This window comes from Mangifera indica, chromosome 20, assembly GCF_011075055.1.
Source record: "Mangifera indica cultivar Alphonso chromosome 20, CATAS_Mindica_2.1, whole genome shotgun sequence".
NCBI lineage: Eukaryota > Viridiplantae > Streptophyta > Magnoliopsida > Sapindales > Anacardiaceae > Mangifera > Mangifera indica.
In genome coordinates this window covers 4555598-4574571 of record NC_058156.1, presented here as the reverse complement: position 1 = coordinate 4574571, position 18974 = coordinate 4555598, and positions in this window count along the sequence as shown.

Here is an 18974-nt window from a genome sequence, read left to right as displayed (position 1 = left end):
GAAGCACAACTTCTTCACTCACATTTGGACCATGACTGGAAGAATATTAGAATTAAAAAATGCGGGCATATACTTAACTCATAATGAAATGATATATGGACTATTGATGTCATTGTCTAATCATTGGACCAATATAATCACCAATATTCTCTAGGATGACAAGGAAGTATTGAACTATTGGGATTGTTTGTATGAGTTACAAAAGGTAGAAGAGCGGAATATTGTTATGAATATAAGAAAATCAACAGCTCTTTCTATTTTCCTAAATCAGCGGAGTGCGAGACATGTTGGTTATTGCAAACAATGTAAAAATCTTATATTGGATAAAGTTACTCCGAGGATTGTTGAAAAGACAGAAGAGGTTTATTGTCCCCAAGCTTGGTATCGAGTGGAAGAACGATTAATTGTTAAGATGCCATGCTTTAACAATTATAAACCTCGGATCAAGGATAGTTCAGATTCTAGTTCTAGTCAAGAATGGGCCTAGTCATTGAAATGATTGAATTTCATGTCCATATTTATTTTCATACGTATTTGTTCATTTATTAATATATTATGGTATTGAACTTCTTTGAATTATAGATATGTTGAACTCCATGTTGATATAATATAATATATATTATGATTATTTGTGAAAATTCTGAGACTGATAGAATTTAATTATTCTCACCTAGAATACACATTGAAGCGATTGGATTAATTGTTAAAATGTGAAACATTTGTGCCATAGACAATGATTGGGAACATAGGAACTTTTGACTCTATGCCTTATGTGAAATATTTTAATTTTTAATGCACAATTGCGATAATAAAATGTGTATATATCTTATTGTTGGTGTTGTGTTGCATATCTCTATAGTTATATATAGAAATGGCTTCAAAAAACATAATTGTTGATTTGAATAAGGGAGAAATACTGAATGGGGACAATTATAAAATATGGAGAATGAGAATGTATTATATCCTAGATGAACATGATACCTTGGAAGCTGTTAATCAGGTCGTGGAAGAGCCCAGCTAGTTGAGGGGAAGAATCCTAACAATGCCCAACATAAGCGTGATATGGACGCTTATAATGCCTGGAAAAAGAAATATTCGATTGTCAAAGGTATACTCATCAGCTCAATGAATGATGATATTGCTTATCAGTATGAGCAATTTGAAACTACAAATGCTATGTGGGTGGCATTAAAAGAAAAGTTTGGAGGAACAACTGTCTCTAAACTAAGGTAGTTGACCATCAAGTTCAATACATATAAGAAAGCTCCCAATAAGCCGATGAAGTAACATCTGAGGGAAATGTCAAACATGATAACTGAGCTGAAGAAAGTTGGGCATGAATTGACTGATGAATAGCAAGTGTAGGCTGTTATACGATCTTTGCCTATAGTTGAGAGCACATGAAAGTGAATATGACCCATAATGACAATATTAGGACTGAAAGCTAGAAGAACATGATAACTATGGCACATTACTCGCCATCTTGAATTGGAAGCTGAGCGCCTAGAGGTTGCTAGACCAAATGCTCATGCATATGTTGCTGCATCCAGTTCAAAGAAGTTTTCTGGCTATAAACGAAAATGGCAAAAATCTGGAAAAAGGAAGAAGATCGTCCAAAGACCTATGAACAAGAATAAACGGTTCAAGCGCAAAAGAGGCAAGCGTTCTAGGAAAAGAGATAAGTCAAAACTGACCTGTTATAACTATGGTAACAAGGGTCATTTCGCCCGTGAATGCACGAAGTCGAAAAAGGTATTATCTTATCTTGTCTCAAATTGTGAGATTTATATTTCCAATACTGTTTTCTTAACTGAATCTTATCTTATGTGGACTGTAGACTCAAGAGCCACAGACTATGTAGCTCATGACATAGACACTTTCGTAGAATTTTGTCGAATACCAAAAGAAACACGGTGGATATATGTAGGTAATAATACCAAAGTTGAAGTAAAAGGAATGGGCACTTGCAAATTGGTTTTGTGAGGTGGTCAAACCTTGTACCTGTATGATGTTTTATATGCTCTAGAAATTTGATAAAATTTGGTCTTTGTAATGGTTCTGTTAAAACTAGGATATTGCTTTATTTTCTCTACAAACTTGATTAAACTTTATTATGATGATGTGTTTTATGGATGTGGATTTCTATCTGAAGGTTTTATGGTGCTGGACACCTTATATTGTATTAATGATAATACTGTTAGTTTTTTGTTATTTACAACTCCTAATAGTCTAAATGTGGATACAAATAAATAGCATGCTAGATTAGGGCATATTGGCCAAGAGAAAATGAATAGATTGGTTCGTGAAGGTTTATTAGGACCTGTCGCAAAATTAGATTTGCCTATTTGTGAGCATTGTTTAGCAGGAAAAACTATTAGAAAACCTTTTGGCAAAGTTGTTAGAGCTGAAGTTCCTCTGCAACTTGTACACTTAGATATTTATGGCCCTATGAATGTTAGAGCTAGAAAATGAGCATTCTATTGTATCACTTTCATAGATGATTATTCATATTTTGGTTATGTCTATTTGATTTCCCATAATTCAAAAGCAATAGATTGCTTTAGACATTATATGAATGAAGTTGAGAATCAATTCGACAAAAGAATAAAAGCCTTGAGAATTGATCGAGGTCGTGAATATTTATCTACCGAATTTAAAGAATTATGTAGTGAAAAAGGAATTATGAGGCAATTAACGATTCCTAAAACTCCGCAACAAAATAGAGTAGTGGAGAGACGAAATCAAACTCTATTGGAAATGGTTAGGTCTATGATAGCGTAAGCGAATCTTTCAATTTCGTATTGGGGAGACGTTTTATTGACTGTGACTTACATACTTAACCGTGTGCCCACTAAGTCAGTAACTTCCATACCTTATGAGTTATGAACATGTAGGAAACCTGAATTAAAAATGATACGCCCTTGGGGGTTTGTTGCATATATCCATGACATATTCCATAAATTTGAAAAATTGGGTCCAAGAGGCAAGAAATGTATTTTTATAAGATATTCTGAACACTCCAAAGGGTACGTGTTCATAGGAGAGGACTCTGATAGAAAAATGACTGAAATAAAATCCTGAAATGCGACATTCATAGAAGATGAATTTCCTAAAAAGGGTGATATTGATAAAAGTCTTCATCTGTATGAAACGGAAGAGGAATGTGGAGAAGGTTCATCTCAACGACCGTTAGTTGTGTTACAAGAGATGATGTCTCTACCTGTTATAGATAATGGGAGCAATGAGGTTATGCTTCAACCTATTTCGGATAGTGGGAGGGAAAATCCTCAATTGAATAGAAATGAACGTTCTCGAATCCCTAAGAGATGTTTCAAAATTAAAAATGAAGTTTTCATAACTGCTTCTCTTGAAGACGATAAACCTAAAAATATCAAAGAAGCTCTATCATCCCTCAATAAAGAAAAGTGGCAAGAAGCATTAGAGGAAGAAATGAAATCCATGGAACTTAATCGAGTTTGGAGTCTAGTGGACTTACCGCCTAGTTGAAAACCTATTGGGAATAAATGGATTCTCAAAATTAAATGAAAGGCGGATGACTCAATAGATAGATACAAAGCTCGCCTAGTGGCAAAAAGCTATACCTAATAAGAAGGTATAGATTATGAAGAAACATTTTTGCCTGTTGTGAGGTTTACTTCAATCCGTGTTATTCTAGCTATAGTAGCACACTTAGATCTAGAATTACATCAGATGGATGTCAAAACAATTTTTTTTAATGGAGAGCTTGACGAAGAAATCTACATGGATCAGCCTGTAGGTTTCATAGTAAAAGGTCAAGAGCGCAAAATATGCAAGCTTCGAAAATCAATATATGACCTAAAATAGTCTTCAAGACAATGGTACTTAAAATTTCATAAGGCGATATTGTCTTATAATTTTAAGATGTTAGAACAAGATCACTGTGTCTATGTGAAAAAGTCTGATGACAAATTTATAATTCTAACTCTTTATGTGGATGATGTGCTGATAGTTGGGAGTGATTTGGAATATATAATGATCATTAAAAATTGGCTATCTGTAAATTTTGACATGAAGGATATGGGTGAAACAGATTATATTTTAGGTATAAAAATCAAAAGAGATCGTTCAAAGAAACTTTTAGCTCTATCATAAGAGCATTATATCCAAAAGATTTTAGAACGATTCAATATGGCAAACTGTAAACCCGTATATAATCTTGTGTCAAAAGGCGATTTATTGAGCCAAGATTTGTGTCCAAAGACTCAAAACGAAAGAAATGAAATGTCTCTAGTATCTTATTCAAATGCAATTAAAAGTCTCATGTACGCGATAATGTGTACTCACCCCGATATATGCTTCGCTATCGGATTGGTTAATCGATATCAATTGAATCCAGGAAGAGAACACTGGAAGGCTATCAAGAGGATATTGAGATATCTGAAAGAAACTGTGGATTATTGTTTATATTACCAAGGAAAGGATTTACGTATCGTTGGCTATTCGGATGCTGACTGGGGTGGTGATTTAGACCAATGCAAATCAACTTCAGGTTATGCTTTCTTACTCCAAAATAGCGTCATATCTTGGAGCAGTAAGAAACAAACGTGCATAGTCTTATCCATAATGGAAGCAGAATTTGTAGCATGTTCTGCTGCTGTGCAAGAAGCTGTTTGGTTGAAAAGATTTTTTAAGAATTTGGGTGTACTAGACGCAGCAGTTGGTCCTATAGTTATGCATTATGATAATCAAGCTACGATAGCTTTCACAAAGGATCCCAAATTCCACAATAGAACCAAACATATCGACATCAAATATAACTTTGTCAGAGACATCATTTCAAATAATAAAGTGATGGTACAATTTATTTCTACGCGTAACATGATCGCTAATCCTTTAACTAAACCGATCTCAAGAAATGTATATCTTGCACATTTTAAGTCTCTTGGCTTGCGTAACTATAGCCTTATCCACAATGGAAGCAGAATTTGTAGCATGTTCTGCTGTTGTGCAAGAAGCTGTTTGGTTGAAAAGATTTTTTGAGAATTTGGGTGTACTAGACACAGCAGTTGGTCCTATAGTTATGCATTGTGATAATCAAGCTGCGATAGCTTTCACAAAGGATCCCAAATTCCACAATAGAACCAAACATATCGACACCAGATATAACTTTGTCAGAGATATCATTTCGAAGAATGAAGTGATGGTACAATATATTTCTACGCGTAACATGATCGCTAATCCTCTAACTAAACAGATCTCAAGAAATGTATATCTTGCACATGTTAAGTCTTTTGGCTTGCGTAGAATATGATAGATTACTTGTTGAGTATATATTGTACTTGTAACACAACGTTAGAACATCAAAGAATTTGAATTTATTTTATGTGTTTGAATTTGTGGTGTTTATAGATATATACATTATTTTTTAAAAACTCAACAAGATGATAATGTCACATACGTTTGATTGGCTCTCTCACACAAGCAATCACGTTTGACGCTGAGGAAAATGTGCAAAGATAAGACATGTTTCTTGAGATTAGTGTCGCTAAAAGAGTGCACTTAGAATATGAGAATTGCTCAAGAAATGAGTTATTAGATATGTCGCCTTAATGATTAATCAATATGAGGTCATGACTTGATGAATTTGAAAACGACCGATTTGGATTCCCCACGTCCAAATAACTTGTGAATGCCAGATGTAAGTTCTTAATTGATAAAGATACTTATATGATTGGAGATATGATTAAGAACTTAGGTTAGGCGCTGAGTGTAAAGACTAAACTAAAATATGTACAATGTTGGTAATGACATTTTGAAAAGATACACATTTTTGCACATGATTCATAACATGTGTGCATAAATAAGATGATCGTTTAAAATAGTGGAAGGATGAATCCCTACTCCTTCACTGTGTGAGACTTTATAAGGATTACCTTATGATAGTACCCTTCGACTTTTTGTTGTCATTTTATGTTTATTCGTAGTGTTGTTATCTTAGCTTGGAACCTATGACCATGAATGATTCGGTCTATGGAACATGACTAGAAAAGCAGCTAAGTTTAAATTGAGAATTTCGAGTAGAAGAGGAAGACTTATATATTACGTGTGTCCATTGGCCGGCCGATTATGTCACTCATATAGGAGATTGAACTTGATCATGAATACATAGAAATATAACACAATAATAAATGAGGGATTAAAGGGAGCTAGTGTTATTGAGTAAGTCTGGAGTACTTTTAGACTAACGCTTTATTTTTATTTTGGGTTGAAACGATTATGTTATTCCTAATAGATGCATAGTAAATTAGCTCCCTAGTATAGGTTACTTGCAAGGTCGCACGACACATTTGCCAGTATGAATTGCTCTGTTTTATAAGATTTCTGTGGAAGAGTATTGTGATTCGGATCATCCCATCATGTGTGAGTGGGAGATATTAGATCCGGTCCACCCATGATGGGTTGACTCAATCCATTATGGTTACAAATACAATATTAACCTATAATATACGATAATTTCAATTTTTCCCTTAACAGTTATTAAAGATAACTGTTATTCTCCCTCTTTATTTAAACTGGCGTAACTTCCATTGGGAGTGAGAATTCTTATGCTAAAACACAAAAAACACAGTACTCTTCTATTCTATTCTATTCTCTGGAAATTTTTTATAGAAACAAGGAAACAAATCAGCAAAGTGTGTTGTGGATACTCCTAGGAGTGCATCGAATCATCTATCATCATCAATTGTCAGATTTAGTAAACCGGGTATGTTATCCTATGATATGTATGAATCAATCTTTTTTATAATACCTCTCTATGGGTGCATACTATAGACTATGTGTCCTCTCTATCAGTCAACACTTTTCTATAAGTGCATAGTTTATGTTATAGGTACCTTCTAAATACAACATTTAATCTCAAGTATTTGTATGACATGGGTAATTAATTCTATCTCTTCCTCGGAATCTCTTTGTTCCATCACCCTAATAAAATCATACGAATACTCTAGGTCTATTCAAGAGTTTTGATTTTTATTTGTGTGAAAATTTGAATAAATATTCATAATATTCTTTAAACTAAAAATTCTTAATTAAGGCTTAATTTAAAAAAAAAAGTTAAATGGATGCATAATCATACATTGTGCATCCATACACAATCGAGCCACAACGATACGATCATACACGATGCCCTTAATAAATTTATTTTATATCAAGCTACAAAGTCGCTATCTAATTTAAGGATACAAGTGTCATTTCAATCATACAAATGATTGTACAAAACCTCTATATGACTATTTATTTTTCCAAACCCTTATTTCAGCATCACTGAACCTTATTCATTCAAAATTTAGTAGCCAAACCACGAAAAAGCCGTGGTATTATTTTCCAGATTTTCATACAGAAAATTACAATTATGTCTAACATTTGTTTTTTCCATCCTAACGAGTAATTCTATCATTACTAGACCATAATCTATTCAAAGCATCAATTTTCATAAACTCAGCAGGGCAAAACTCATGCTTTTTTCATCATCAAAACTCACAAAATTATCAAAGCCAAGAAATAAAAATTCAATAATCTGACATTAGATTATGGAGGAAACAAAACAAAATTTAATGATGTTAAGCCAAGTAATAAAAAACAAAATTCAAGGATTATAGACAAAATTTCAATGTCAGATAATTTAGTGAATGTAACCAAAACTCAATATACATATATTTCATCACCAGAACTCACAAAAACATCAAAGCCAAGAAATAAAAATTCAATAAGTTGACATTAGATCATGCAGGAAACAAAACAAAATTTAATGATGTTAAGCTAAGAAAAACTCACAAAATTAGATTACGTACAAAACATTCAATGATGTTAACCATCATCCACAAAATTTTGAGATGGTCATACATACACAAGATTCTAACCGGCTACAAGCTTAATTGAGATTGTGATATTATTTACAAAAACAATTAAAGATTGATATCATTTATCTGACGAAAAGATAAATAAGAACAATACTTAAGAAAGTAATGTTTTTTAAAGAAAATTCAACTGAATTTTGTTAATATTTTGATAAATTGATTGATTACAAATACTTAAATATTTTATATAGGGTAGTGACTCTTCTAATTAAAATAGAAATCTTAATTGTACTAGAATAAAAAAATTATTAAAATAGAATAATAGTTTAACTAAAATTAGGAATAATAATTAATTCCAAATTTTAAAAAACTATAAATCTAAGAAATAATATTAATAGATTCTTAATTAAAATTAAGTTTTTCTAAATAAATGTAACCTCTCCTAACCATTGGGTGTGTTACAGAAAAACGGCATGAGTTCCCCTATTTTAGAGGGCCCGGGAAAATTTTTTTCTTTTTCATTATGCCCTGTAACACTCCCAATTTGTAATTCACACAAACCAGTCCTACCAATCGACTGGATTTTTATCAACTTAATCACAATTAGTAAAATAAATACATAATAATAACAATTATAAAAATTATCACCCACAGAAACTTTGTAATCAATTTTCATAACTAGCTGTATATAAATATATACATATCCACCAATATCTACATCAAGTATGTATATATATAGGCATATATTCACATATACATCAAAACATATATATATATATTAATAAAAATATGGTGTCTTCCTCCCTTAGCCTCATGTCTCATTAGTGCTCCCCGGGAACTTTCGCTGCATTTCTTTACCTGTAAAATATTAAATTAAATGGAGTGAGCGACTATGGCTCAGTAAGAAAATCATACTCAACACTTAAAGCATTTTATACCAGTATTGATCTTTTCTAATCTTTTTCATACTCAGCGTGTCTGAGCTATTTACAACAAAATAATTGACACAGAACACGCATTTAACACATATCATTATTCTTTTCTTTCACACATTTATTCATTTTCTTATTATCCAGATATGATTCACTCATTATGATTTATGCATGTATAAGTGTCATGACATTTCTATTTTCTGATCGTACATCTTTCTCAACTCTTTATCAGCCACACAGGCTTGTATGCATAATTCTAATGCAAATGACTTTCATAAAATATTTACTAATTTGTTTCTCTCTCTTTCTCATTGACTGGTCTAGACTACATATGACAGTACTTGCAGTCACCATACAAAGTATAATTCTCTCTTACACGCATATTTTTTTTTCTTTGCTGTCCACACAGTACAGCTAATATTTTTCTTTTGCTGTCCACACAATACAGCTGATATTTTTCTTTTGCTGTCCACACAGTACAGCTGATTGTCCACACAGTACAACCGATTATTTTTTTTGCTGTCCACACAGTACAGCTGGTTGTCCACACAGTACAACCGATTATTTTATTTGCTGTCCACACAGTACAGCTGATATTTTTTCTTTTGCTGTCCACACAGTACAGCTGATATTTTTTTCTTTGCTGTCCACACAGTACAGCTGGTTGTCCACACAGTACAACCGATAATTTTCTTTGCTGTCCACACAGTACAGCTTGCGTGTAAGGATTTTAAGTATGTTTTCTGTTTTCCTGTATCATATGAGTCATTATAAAACCAAAAATATTTATTTTCCATTTTCTAAAAGAATGCATGATTAGAAAATATTTTTCCTCTTTCTTTATTTTTTTCTAAATCATGCATATGTTATGATTCCTCATGTATGCATATATAATCATAATATAAGATATACCCATTCATTGTTTTCCCTTATTCTTTTCATTCCTTCTCAAATATCATATTATTTTCTCATGCATTTATATATATATCATGCCTCAAATTAATTTCAATTATACAATATAGACTTAATATAAGGGTTATTTCACACATTTTATGCACATAATTAAGCAAAATTAACCTATATCACATAAAATGACATTTTTACCCTTATGGCCAAAATTACCTTTTTACCCTTATGGCCAAAAATTACATCATGAATCCTATTGAATTTCTTTATCCTTTTAAGCATAAATCACCTTAATTCTAATACCTTACATACTGATATAAGTAAAGGTTATTTAAATAACCTAACTCAAATTTACTTCAAGTATGTAAAGTATGAAATTCTGACCTTTTCTTTGCTGATTTGGTGATTTAAGCTTATTCACCTTCTTTTCTTCTTCTTGGCAACCTTAATCAACCAAAAATATAATCATCCATCAAACTCTCAAATTTCACATATCTTAAAAATTAAATTTCTTACCTTAGAACTGATCAGAATTGACAGATCTACACTTTTTATAACTGGAGCCTCTGAAAATTAGGTGGTTTAACTAGACTTTTTGGTGAATTTTAGTTGAAAGGAAAGCTTTAGCAAAAAATGGAAGGCTCTCGGCTAAAAATGGTGAAGAATGAATAGGGTATATGTTTTATAAACCTTTTGGACTATTTTGCCCTTAATCTTTTCCATAAATTACTATTTTATCCTTAGCCAATTACCAAAAACCCTTAGCACCAATATATAATTTCAAGTGTGCCCTTCAATTTTAATTCCCACTTTGTCCCTTGAATCTTTATAAAATGACCATTTTACCCCCTTTGAAAAATATTGCTCATTTAGTAGTTTTCTATAATTCTTTTGCGATTTCTTTACACAACAAGTTATAAAATCAACTCTAGGGGTAATTTTGAAAGTGGAGTTTACTGACACACCTGAATTCGGATGTTACAATAAATAATCCTAAAAAGCTTTTTATTTCCTAAATCAAAATAGGAGTGTTTTAAGACTTGATAATTAATTCTATAATAATAGGAAAATGACTTTAAATAAAGACTCACTAACATTAAGAAAGTTTAATTAAATTAAATTACCCACAGCTAGGAAACGTGCCACCCACATAAACAAGTTATATCACTTTGTCATGTCCTGCCAAATATGTTGTCACGTCATTCTTTGGTTGCCACATTATCCACTCATCTTCCTTCTTGCCTTTGACTCATTTCTTCAATGTCATCATTCGTCTTTTTGACTCAACTGTAATACCCTCAGATACATTCCAGGGGTATTTATATCTTTTAATTCTATTTCGAGATATTTCCAATTTTAAATATATATGTTCACATGTAATGTGTGTTTATATATAAAAAAAATAATGACAAAATGATAAAGAAAAAAAAAATATATATATATATATATATATATAAATCTATATTAGAATGTATGAATATATATAAAGAGAAAAAAGACAAAAAAAGGAAACTTCAAGCCTTTTTCCATCATCTTCTCCCGTCCATTCCAGCAGCCAGCCTTTTTCATGCTATTTTCTTTTGTTTTGTGAAGATAAAGGAAGGAATTGAAGGGGTTTTGAAAGACAAAATAAGAAAAGAAAACAAAGAAGCACTTTGAAATTCTTGGTAACTAAAAGATTTTCTTCCTTTCCCTTTACCTATGTTTAGATATATTGGATGCATGGTATATGAATATGTTAGTGTGTTTTGGTGTTGAATTAAGGTGGTTTTGGTGATAAAGGAAGCAAGACAAAGAGAAGGAATATTGATGCATATTCAACCACCTCTTCATTTTCGGCCTCCAAACCTACCCCAAGCCTACTTACCACACAAGAAGCTAAAGAGCATGAATTTCCAACAATGCGCCAGTCTAAGGATGTCAACCTTCTTCATTTTTTGCCCAAAACCACTTTTGGGTATAATCTCATTACATGCACCCAAGGTCCAAGTGAATAGTTTGCTCCAATTGATCCAAAAGTGTAACTTTTGAAGTCCATCAATGGCCCAAACGTCCAAGCATCATTTTGAGAAGCCCAAAGAGCCCAAAATTTGGTTTTAGTTACATTGGAACTAAGTTAGAATTTAATTGTTTTAGTTAGGAAACATCATTCCTAAAGTTAAGGAAAAAACAACTAACTTTTGTCTTTAGTTAATTACTATGATGGGTTTGGTTTAGAATGAATGGCTTAGCTTAATTCATGTCATTTTAGTTGACTTTTGTGGGAAATATTGTATCATTGCCATCCATGCCTCCTATATAAAGGAGTGGATCTTCATTTGTAAAAGTTTTGGTTTTTGCTCTTGAATGAAAATTTGAAGAAAGCTTGTTGGTTTTTTTTTCTCATTTCCTTTATCCAATCATTCTTGGCAGAAGATTGGTAGTGGAAGACCCCAAGGTTGGTGGAACTTTCCTTTATGCCTTAGTTAATTTTCTTGTTACCCTTGAAATCCAAAGTGTGAAGATTTGAATGTGTGTTGTATGCCTCGGGTACTGTTCACAGTGTATGATTTTGCAATTTCCAGTTTTTGCCAACAAACGTTGAAGCTAGTTTTGAATGTCTTTTTGATTGAGTTGTGGTTGACATTATATACCGTCAGAAAGCTTTTTGAATGCTTTTTTCAATGATATATAATTTGCATGCTTTGGAGGTCATTTGATTGGATAAAAATTGAAGATAAATTGTTGTTGTGCCAAATAAATTGTAACTTCAAGAATTGAGTTTGTGTGTTGTTGCATTGTCTTGATGGAAATGAACCAGATATTATTTTTGGTATGTTTCATGTTTTATACTTTTGGTTCTTTGGCTTTATGTTATAAGTGATGATTTTAAAGTTAAGAAATGTTGTTTTACCATTTGGGTATCTATATGTTGGGGATAGGTTGGCTAGCATCTTATCGAATCATGTTGTTAGTCCCTCAAGGGCTCTAACTACTATTGTAACTTGTTGCTCCATTCTAGCAAAGCCATCTCGGACTTCTCCTTGCCTACCCATCTCAAGACTAGGTTTTGATACCACCTTATGTAAAACAAGCGTAGTTGGGATTATGATTTTGTTCGCAAGGATGATTAAAAGTTGTTATCGTTTAATTGATTAAAGGATAAACAAGAACAATGTTTTAGAAAGCAAAGTTTTTTAAAGAAAATACAAAGAGTTAAGCCCTTTATATAGACTAGTAACTCTCCTAATTAAAATAGAAATCCTAATTCTACTAGAATAAAAAAATTATTAAAATAGGATAATAGTTTAACTAAAATTAAAAATATCAATTAATTCTAAATTCTAGAAAACTATAAACCTAGAAAATAATATTAATAGATTCCTAATTAAAATTAAGTTATCCTAAATAAATAATCCTAAAAAACTTTTTATTTCTTAAATCAAAATAAAAGTCTTTTAAAACTTAATAATTAACCCTATAATAATAGAAATATAATTTTAAATAAAGACTCAACATTTGGAAAGTTTAATTAAATTAATTTTTTTACAATTAGGAAATATGTCATCTCATGTTACAAAAGTAAACCACATCATTTTACTATATCATGCCAAACTTTTTGTCATATCATTTTTAGCTATCATATCATCCACTTGTCCTCAACTATTGGAATACCTTGATCTTCTACCAATCGTGGACACAAAATAATAATAATAATAATAATGATAAGCCAAGTAATAAAAACTCACAAAATTCAATGTTGCTAAGCAGAGAAAATGGACCGAAACCAAACAACACGGTTCAAAAAAAAAAATAATAATAATCCACAACCTTCAATTATTTCCGCAAATATCAATAAAACAAAAAGAGAAGAAGACAAAATGGTCTCCTCACCGAGCAACAATAAATGGCTTTCGAAAGACTTGGTCTTGTTTAGTTTTCTTGGATACCGAACCAAAACTCAAACATGCAGCACCACTACAAAGTGTAATTATTTTATAATTTTTTAACACATACGCTCCACACTTCATGGCCAAGTAAGATTAAATCCTTTAATAATTTAGAATAGCAAAACTCTAATATTATAACTTTCAATCAGAGCATCACCCAAATCCTTAATATTCAACATTTCCACATTATATAATATTCATCTTCATTCTAAAGTCTAAGAAAAGAAATATATCCCACATACAATTTAATTTCCAAACGATAAAGATAAATCCTACTTACATCACTTTTAATGCTAGAGGATTTATTGTCAAAATCACTCTTTACCTTGTTGAAAAATCCTCTTTGTTGGTTGAACTTCCTCTTTACTTCCCTGCACAGATGTTTTTCCCCTTCTTTTAGTTTTTGAGATATTACAATTCTCCTCTTCTTACTAGGAATTTTGTCCTCGAAATTCACTCAAATAATTTAGAAAACTTTTGTCTCATATCTAGCTCCTATGTGGCTTCCTCAACACAATGATTCCTCCAGTGGACTTTCATGAGAAGGCTATGTTTATTTCTAAGTGCTTGTACCTTTATGTTCAAAATTTGAATAAGTAACTCTTCATATGACAAATCCTCAGACAAATTAATCTCTTTAACTTGGGTCCTCAATGTACTTATGAAGTAACAAGACATGAAACATGTTGTGAATGCAATCCATATTTGCTAGCAATGCAAGACAATAAGCCACCTTGCCAATCCTCTCTAAAATCTCAAAAGGACCAATAAATATAAAAGCTGGTTTTCCTTTTCTCCCAAATCGAACAACATTCTTTGATGAGGTGACTTTCAAAAATAATTTATCACCTACAACAAATTCGAAATCCTTCTTTTGCTTATTTGCATAGCTTTTTTGGTGATCCTAAGTCTGCTTCATTTTCTATTTAATCAATCTAATATCCTTTCTATCATTTTAGGTCTCAACAACTGTTTTAGTGTCTTTTTTTCACCCAGATCATCCCAATACAAAGGTGACTGATACTTTCTTCTATAAAGAGCTTTATACGGGGCCATCCCTATAGTCGATTGGTAGCTATTATTATAAGCAAATTCCATCAAAGGAACAATGCTTGCCTAATTCACCGTATGATCCAAACAACAAGTTTGGAGCATATCTTTAATAATCTAATTCATTCATTCAGTATGTCCATTTATTTGAGGATGATAAACTATATTTAAAGCTAATTTAGTGCCCTTGGACCTCTGAAGTCTCCTCAAAAAAGCTAATACAAACCTTGTATCATAATCTGATATAATGGTTTTAGGCACTCCATGTAGTCTTACTATTTCTTTAACATAAATCTCTCATAACTGATCAGTTGACATAGAATCCTTAACTGACATAAAACGGGCTAATTTTATGAGTCAATCCATGCTGACGTACAAAGCATTAAATCCTCTCTATACTTGGGGAAGTCTAACTAAAAGTCCATTGAAATATCCTCTCATTTCAATTCAGGCACATTTAATGATTAGAGCAGTCTTAATGGTTTTTAGTGCTTTCCCTTGATTCATTAGATTGATAAACTAGACCACCAAACTCTCCCACATCCTTCTTTATACTAGACCACCAAAAATTCTTTTTCAAGTCTTGATACATCTTCACACTCCCAGGGAGTGTATTGTGCACTTCAGCTAAAATTTTCTACCTTAACTCTAGGTTTTGAGAAACATAAACACTGTTTTTGAACCTTAAAACCTCATATCACCTGGTAATCATTTTTTTGCCTGCTTAACTTTCTTTGTTTAGTTTGATGGCACTAGTCATCATTTTTTTGCCCTTCTCTTATTTTGTCTAGCAGAGTTGATTTGATATTTAATTTTGCCAACATTCCAATTACTACCTTTATCTATTCTCTAAGTAGCTCTAATTGCAATTTTTTTTTCTATAGTGATCTAGTCTAAAAAAAACTTCTAGCTCAAAGCATCAGTTAACACATTAGTCTTTCTAGGATGGTACTTAATTTCACAATCATAATGTTTGACCAACTCCAATCAACTTTGTTATCTCATATTCAATTCTTTTTTAGTGAAAAAGTACTTGAGGCTCTTATGATTAGTATAAATGTTGCACTTCATCCCATATAAATAATGTCTCTAGATTTTCGTTACAAAAACTATTGTCACCAATTCCAGATCATGAGTAAGATATCTATTCTCAAACTTTTTGAGTTTTCTAGATGCATAAGCAATCACTCTATCCTTTTGCATTAACATGACACCTATCCCATTATGTAAGGCATCAACATATACATCAAACTCTACACCATCTTTTGGCAAAGCTAACATTGGAGCAACGGTCAATTTCTGTTTCAACTCTTGAAAACTCCTTTCATAATCATCTATTTAAATAAAAGGGGTTTCCTTCTTCACCAGCACTATAAGTGGTCCCACCAATCTTCCAAAACCCTCCACAAATCTTCTATACTACCCAAATAATCCCAAGAAACTTCTGACTTCTCTAATAGTCTTTGGTTTCTACCAATCTAATCCTATTTCAATTTTACTAGGGTCCATCGAAATACCATCAATTGTCACTACATATCTCGAAAATGCCACTCTATCTAACCAAAATTCGTACTTACTAATTTTAGCACACAATTATCTTTCTTTTAGCCTTTGGAGTATAAACCTTAAATGCTCCTTCTGACTCCTTGAATAAACCAAGATGTCATCAGTGAAGACTACTATGAATTTATCCATATAGTCCCAAAACACTTTATTCATCAAATCCATAAAAATAGCTAGATGGTAACTCATAATGGTTGTATCTCATTCTAAAAGTTGTTTTAGGAATGTCTTTCTCAACAACTCTCACCTGATGGTAACCTAATCTTAAATTAGTCTTGGAAAAGACTAAAGCTCTTCTCAATTGATCAAATAGGTCATCAATTTAAGGAAACAAGTACTTGTTTTTTATAATCATCTTATTCAGTTTTTGGTAATCAATATACATTCTCATTAAACAATCATTCTTTTTTACAAATAAAATTGGGGTTTCCCATAAGGAATGACTTGACCTTATAAATTTGTTATCAAGTAATTCCTGCAATTGCTTCTTAAGTTCTTATATTTCAGTTGGGTCCATTCTATACAAGGCTTTGGATATCAGAACAGTTTTTTGTGCTAACTCTGTATTGAATTCTAATTCTCTCTTAGGTATTAAACCTAGTAATTCTTTTGGAAACACATCTTAGAATTCTCAAACTATAGGCATCTCCTCCAAACTTACACTCTTGTTTTTGTCTTTACTTACCACATGGGCCAAGTATCCAGAACATCCTTTACTCAACATTTTCCTTGCTTTAATAAAACTGATGATCATGCTTTTCAAATGTCCTTCAAAAGTGAATATGACTTTCTTTCTTTGATAATCCCCATATCTCTTAAGAAAATCATTCCCAACATTAAATCAAAGTCTGACATATCATAGATTATCAAATCTACTAACATCTAGCTACCCTTAATGAAATTGACTCTCCCAACAACATCAGACCACTAATCACATGATCCTCATCTAGCAGTTTTATTTTGAATTTTGGTGCTACCTTTGTAGGTTTTAAATTTAATCTCTTAACCATACCACTAGTAAGAAAACAATGTGAAGCACTAAAATAAATCAACACATATAAAGGAGAATCATGATAGATTAACTAACCAATAATAGCAAATGGGCTCGCCTCAACTGGTCATTGGGTAAAAATGTAGACTTTGGCATTAGCACTCCTATAGTTTGGATCTAATTTGCCCGCTCAGGTGCAGTTTTACAGTTTCTCATCATGTGTCTAGGTTATTCTCATTTGAAGCATAATCCAGTGAAAACTCTCCTCGATATTGTTTTCCACTCTTTTGGCACATTGGGGCATTACTCCTTTTCGGTTTCTTTTGACCTTTCCATTTCTTTGTATCTTTAGGTTGAAAGGGTCTCTTTCCTCTATTTGATATCTCTACTATAGGTTGACTAAAGCTCCTTTGATTGTAGTCTCCAACAAACTTGCTAGTTATTGATTCTTGTGCCATTTTCTGAATAAATACATTAGTCCTTAATGCTTGACTCAAAGCTTCGCTATATATAAGTTTGAGGTGGATACTATCCAATCATGACATATCTAGAAATTGCTGGATTTAGTCCATGAATGAATTTTTTTATCCTCATTTATTCAATATTTGCTAACCTTAGGGCATACCTTGCAATTGCATTGAATCTCGTGGCATAGTAACTGACTAAAACTATTCCTTATGAGATATGGATAAATTCTTGAGTTCTCACAAATGTCATATTAGCACTCCAATACTCCTACTCAAACAGTTTCTTAAATTTTGCCCAAGTGATCTCAACTGCTTTTGATAGGTGCTAAATATTTAATATTTTTTTATTTCTCTATATTTAGTTTTGTGGTATATTTTGTGATTAAATGAGCTGATTAATTTATTTTGTGAATTAGGGGTGGATTGGAGGTATCAGATTCAAAGTGGAACATAATGTGCAATTTTTAGACTTTGACATATTCGACCTCTAGAGGTTAAGTACAGGTTTTGATATCCTTAAAGTTTTGGAATAAGAAAGAGGCCTTCTCGGCATTTGAAGTAGACCTCCTAAGCTTTTTGAATTGGGCTTACACGTTCAAATCCAAGTTCATTTGGGTTGTTAAACTTTGGATCAGATTTAGAAGATCTAATCCCATCATTGTTTGGGCACGGTTCAATAATCTGGCCATAACTTGAGTTGTAAAAGTCCGATTGGGATGATTCAAGATGCATTGAAACGCTCACATCTAGGCTACTATTATCATGAAGTAATCAAACTCAAATTCAATTTATATTAGATCCAAAATTTGCTCATAAATTCCAGCAGAAAATCTGTCACCCTGAAAAAGAAGCAATTAGAATGCCTACAAATTAGGAAGTTAAGTTATGCATGAGGTGGAGGGTTTTTTTAAAGGCTTTCATGTTTTGAAAAATTTAGAGGAGAGACAAGAAAAATGAACTAGTTTTTTTTCTGAGGGTTAGCATGTCTAACTAAGTTTTTCTCTTCAGCTCGAGAGAATTTCAAACGTAAAACACAAGTTAATGGTGTAGTCAATTTAGTAACATTATTTCTTCAATCTTCTTAAGAAATTAATTCATGTTATTCTATTTTAATGATATTTGATGTTTGGTTTGTTTGATTTGAATAAGGCCTGTTAAATCATGTATATCGACATCAATTGCTAGAATTAGGAAAGAGGTTACATAATTGGTTTTTTTTTCCTAATCATTAGGTGGCAAATAGTGATATATGATTGTGGACAAGCTTTCTTTTTATTGCTATGAATAAGTTAAACATC